Source organism: Malaya genurostris, chromosome 2 (genome assembly GCF_030247185.1).
Source record: "Malaya genurostris strain Urasoe2022 chromosome 2, Malgen_1.1, whole genome shotgun sequence".
Taxonomy (NCBI): domain Eukaryota; kingdom Metazoa; phylum Arthropoda; class Insecta; order Diptera; family Culicidae; genus Malaya; species Malaya genurostris.
In genome coordinates this window covers 8,440,874-8,446,871 of record NC_080571.1, presented here as the reverse complement: position 1 = coordinate 8,446,871, position 5,998 = coordinate 8,440,874, and positions in this window count along the sequence as shown.

Sequence of the window (5,998 nt, the reverse complement as noted above, 5' to 3'; positions counted from 1 at the left end):
CAAATCATATTATGCCCATTAAAGTGCAATTAGATAGTTCCGAAAACTGAAGGTTTGGATACGATTTGTAAGATATAGAACATTGGATGCCAACTGAAGTATTGGTAAGATCGGAAAATGTTAATTGTTTATACGAAATGAAGAATTTAAACGAAAAGTGGGTCGATTTCTTGCCATTTGCTAGGGAACGAAAGTATTTCTGTAACGTTTGAATCCGTCATTAAAATCCGCAGGAGCAACAAATAATCCGCACTTTACTTCATTTTTAAAAAATGATGTAGCGCTTCTTGGTACAAATTATGCATTTTCGGTCATTACATGTGACAGTGACCTGGTTCAAATCTGTGACGCTTCGAAGAAATTATCTATTATTGAAAAATAGAGCAAGATTGGTTTTTGTAAGCTGCCGTATGAGTAGAATTACATCATCATCCAAATTCTATTTTGTTTGCCATAAATAGTATGATTTTCCGGTTTCGAAGCTATGACAAGCCCGTTAATTGATCAATTACACGCATGCACATGAATAGACGTGACTTGCAAGTAAGACAATTCAATTACTGTTCAATCGAACATTACCGCCATAAGCAGAACAACAATTCCTATCTCAGAGCCCCTTTTTCAAGAAAGAGATTTGCTTCAATCCAACCATTTGTGCCCAGTCAGCGGACGATATTTTGACAACCCAACCAAAAGTCGTATTGATTGATTGTGACAGAGCCGCCAGCCAGTCAATTCACGTCAAGCCGCTAATGAAGCTATCAATGAGTTTGAACATTTCCTCTTCAGCGGGGCCACGATCGTCATCGCCGTCACGACCGGCGTCGTCGGTTTGCCGCGCTGTTGGGAGGTGCGCATATTGACCAGCATTTATTTGCATGAAAATGCCGACTACGCGGCCCGGGGACCACAAAGCCCTCATTTTAACGATCGATTTTTGTTGAGTTGTTTTGTTCTGAGGACCCGCTTTTCGGGGTTTTCGAAAATTTGCCGCGTCAAGTTTCCCCTCGCCCTTTGCGCTTAGCCAACTGGAACCACCGCAACAACAAGTGGAACAACCGGGAAACCGAACGCAAAGCACTAGCGATGCGAGACACGGAATCGCACGATGGATGTGGGGGCTCTTCACTTCCATTCAATTCAATTCAATTGCATTCAATAACGAAAATTATGTAAAATGTGTCAACGGATGCTCGTTAGTAATGGAGTAATTTTTTTTATTTTCAGGTAATAAACACAATCGGTTCCGAGTGCGGTGCGGCTTGTTTCTGTGACGCCATCGTTATTAAGCCGTAAAATGAGCAACGCGACTTCGTGGTTGCGATCGCTTCGAAGGTGTTTGTTTCAACGCGGAAGTGTCACCAATAATGGCCTCAAGGGTTTGAATATAAATGAACAGGTGGATTGATTATTTTACCTCTTGCGGTATGGAAAGAAAACTACAGGGATTAAAACTAGGTTATCACGTTATCCTAGCTCAATGCTCATCAAACCATCCTAACATTGCCACAAAGTCTCGCACCGACAGTATAATTGAATCGTCTAATTTGCTTACAAGTGCGCCAAAACAGAAGGAGCATACACGAAAAACGCCAACGGATAATTAACCGCCCTTCGTTGAAAGGTCATCGAGGCACCGCAAAAACGACGGTAATGACATGCAACCGTATAATCGTGCTGCATTCGAACACCAGGTCACGGTCAGTTGGTTACCAAAAACAAAGCCAATCAGAGCGATTTTGTCGGTTCCAAAGTATCCGAAGGAAAAAAAAAACGCGCGCCACCATCACAGAAGTCCAAACCATCCGGCCACAACAATGTTTAGATACTTAATTTGATTGTTTGAAACAGTTTCCGACAAAAAAAAACGCTTTTGGTTCTGCCTGGTTTGTTTTTGCGCTGTTTTTTTTGTTTGCTTTCAAAGGAACCACCGATGAATGAATCGGTGTGTGGACGAAACAGGACTTCTCGTCTGCTTCTAGACTCATTAGAGCCTTGTCGGAATTCCCTATATATAATACCAATCCGTATTGGCTCGAACGAAATGATAGAATGGAAGAAGACTTAATTAGATCCAATTTTCTGTTAACAGACTAAGTTTCTGTTCATCAGCAGCATGCGCCCGCACGATAATTTGACTGTGTCGAAAGTCCTGCCCGATAGATTTAGCAGGGAATCGATTCGTGCGCCGTGCTCCTATTAGCCCAAGGTTTGCTCACTAAACGTTTCTAGTGCTTTTTTCTGATTGAATTAAATGCAGCTTTTGGATGAGAATGTCATGTGGGCGAAGCTGTTGAATCAAATGGAAATTCATCCATCCCATTCTCGTGCCAGAACAGAAAACATATGTTTTCTTACATAATGTCAGATAGTAAGATTAAATAATTCGAGAAAAGTGTCGTTCTATTAATCAAAAACGAAGTTTGCAGTGAAACCAAGCCTTAAGAGTATAAAGTATTCTAAAGAATTACTTAGGTTTTTAACATGATTACTTTGAAAGGATGCGACACACGGTAGTAATTCAATTAATATATCAATTGTTTCTCTAAAATCAATTGATTTAAAATTGATACAACTCATAAGAAGTTGTTTTCTTTTTTAACTGTCATTTGTGTTCTAAAAGCTATCAAACTGGTTGTCAAAACCATTAACAAATTAGTTTGATGTTCAGTGCTGGCAGCTCTGCGATGACATGCGTCAATCAAATCAACAATTAATTGGATTGAAACAATAATGTACCTAAATGTTGATGCAAGAAGCAATTGTTCCAAATCCGAAAACTAAAATTTTACTTTCGATTTACTTCAACAGCAAATGAGCATCAAATCAATACAGTACTTGAATTATAATTTGATGAAACAATTTTGTCAGCACAATTGGAACTCTTTTCATTCACCTATCGAGAAAGTGGCATGAAATGAATTATTTATAAAATTAAGCTTGACACGATGCTGATTCAACATAAAAGATTTTTACTTTTCGTTTTTCTATTTTGAATCTGGGACAATTAACGACACGAGAAAACAACAACTTTTGGACTATGAGAAATTTAATAGCAATTATAGGATGATTCTTTGCTGGTATCTTTTTGGCAACACTGTTTGGTCTATAATTTAATCACAAATTGTCATTTGATCTATAATTTAATCATGAATCGGCCCTGGAAAAGTTGGGGGAAGATCCACTTTTTTAACGAAAAATTGTGTTCCGTGACGAAGCTCATTTCTGGTTGAATGGATATGTCAACAAGCAAAATTGCGCATCTGGAGTGAAAACCAGCCAGAAGCTTTGCAAGAACTACCAATGCATATAAAAAAAGTAACTGTTTGGTGTAAATTATGGGCGGGTGGCATTGTTCGCGAAAATCGGCTATGTTGGGGACCTTGCGCGTAAGTCATCTAAAGCGAAACCGCGGCCAACATAAACATGAAATTATATTGATCGTTCTATCGATTCCTATACCTCTTAAAAATCACCCTTTAGTTAAAACCAATAACCAGGTAACTAATGAACACGGGTTAATCCCACATTATAACAGCATATAATCACTAAATGGCATTTTAGTCACCCCTAAGACTACGTACAAGGTGCGCCATCTACACGGAACCACCCGCGATCCCATTTCAACCAGAATATTAGTTGATTTTCTGAATTCGATTGGTTAAAATTTGGATTGTTGTTTTAACTAAACTGTCATTTTTGTTTTTCGATCAGCAGAAACGATGGTTGAAACAACTAATGTAAATGTTTTAAAAAAAATGCTGTCAATTAGTGAGGACACATACCTTTCAATTTCAACAAATATTTTAGTTGAAATAACTGGTGTAGTTATTTAAACAAAATTTTGTTAGTTGAAAAATAAATCGATTTTATTTGTTTTAGAGATTGCAAATAGTTGAATCAACTCGAACAATGATATTGATTTGCGAAAATAATCAAAATATACTTACTGATACACATCATGATCTATTTGAAATAAGTTCGGTATGGAGATTCATGAAATAAATATCGTTCTTAAAATATAAACAGTATTTTATATTGACATGTAATATCATTAGGGCTGGGAAAACCACCGATCACTGCTGATTTCAAGTGATCTTAACCGAGGAATAAATTATCGTTGCGAAATCAGAACTGATCTGATCTCTAAGTGATTGTAAATTAAATTTATGTCAAAAAGCGTTTTATTGCTAATGCATGAACATCATCATCGGTATCAAACAGCTGGGAGTAAAACAGTCTGCTGGAAGTAAATCAATGATCGAATTTGAAGCATAAAATTTTTGCGCATACCTGAAAGATTACGAGATTTTGTCTAATTTGTCACCAAATCTTTTTCATCTTAAACAAGGTTAACTTTATCACAACACCGCTGTTAGATAAACACTTGTTATCATAAATTTCTCAAATCGAATGAACACAATTTCACCAAACGCTTTAAATACCGATGTTGTTTTCATTGACATTTTGAAGCGACACGAACAGATTTCAACTAAAAAAGTTGTTGATTTTGCATTGCGATTATTGTTTTGCTTTCAACTGTCTCCGGCATTTGACAGCATTCAAAACAACATATTTTTCAACCATTTGAATATATGCAAATCAAAAAACCATATTGGTTGAATCAAAAAGAAATTAGTTAAATCAATTATCGCAAAAATCAAAAACTGCGATATCGCAATTTTATGATCGAAGGGTTCTCCGTGTAGACGCGATCTATTGGAATGTTGTATAACTCCGCCATTTTTCATCCGATTTTGACAAATCTGCCAGATTCGGAAACGTCATTCTTTATCATTTCAGTCGATTTACGCAAAAATAGCGGGCAGAAATTGTAGCGATATACATTGAAAACAATCGTTAATCTGTAAAAACTTTGCGTGCTTATCGTAAAAGATATAGGAGATATGCTAGCAAGACGAAGAATATTTAAGACCTAAAAGGTAATATCTGCTGCTTTTATGCCAGAAATGTTGTGAAATATAAAGCAAAATGCCCAAAACTGGACAGCTTTGTGTGTCAAATAAGGACGTTCATCTGATCGGTATTGTACTGCAAGAGATTTGTCATGCCCTAAATAAATATTGTTCATTGTCCAAAATCCGCTGAAAAATGACAAAGTTCAGGTCTTGACGGCGCACCCTGTAAATATCGAGTATAGCAAAATATACACCTAAAAGGTGTACTAGTGATCTCGAATTTATTTTTCATTTATTTTGTAAGACGTTGTACAGAAGAGCGCATGAACCTTTAATTTGTTTAAACAAATTGGTTTCAATACATATTTTTTAATCAAAATAACAAGTAAACATCTTGTTTTTCTTGCATATATGTTGTATGTTTATATTTAGCTAAGCATTAAAAATTCACTTTGTAATCGATTACTTGAGACAAGTTTCCTGATCAATATAATTCATTATTTGGATGTATCAATGCTACATTTCGGAAAATATGGTGTGAACGGAAAGTCTAATGCTCTAAAACCACGGGAGATACGAAAGAAAGCAGAAGATGTCAAAGTTTGCCAACAAACGCTTGATTCGGCAAGCAATTTGCACATGTGTAATGCGAAGCATTCAATTTATGACAAACGGAAACATAGTATTGAAATTTATCAAGGAATATCTTCAAAAGCATCTACTTCCACTTTTAAGGTCATGCAATAGTGCTTCTGGAGCTGAATTCTGAAACCGGATTCTATATCTGGATTCTGGACCTAAATTCTGGAGCTAAACCTAGACTTTGATTTTAGATCTGAGCCCGAATTCTTGACTTAAATTTTAGGTCTAAGTTCTGGACCAAGAACGCGGCTCTGAACCTAGGATTCTGATCCATTTAGGCCGAGACTTACACTTTGATTTTGGATCAGTACCTAAACTCTGGATGTAAATAACGATTCTGATTACTGGAACTGAATTTTGAATTTTGAACCAAGGTGTTGTTTTATGATCTTGAATTGAACTCCGTTTTTGAACTCAGTGCCTAATCACTGGACCTG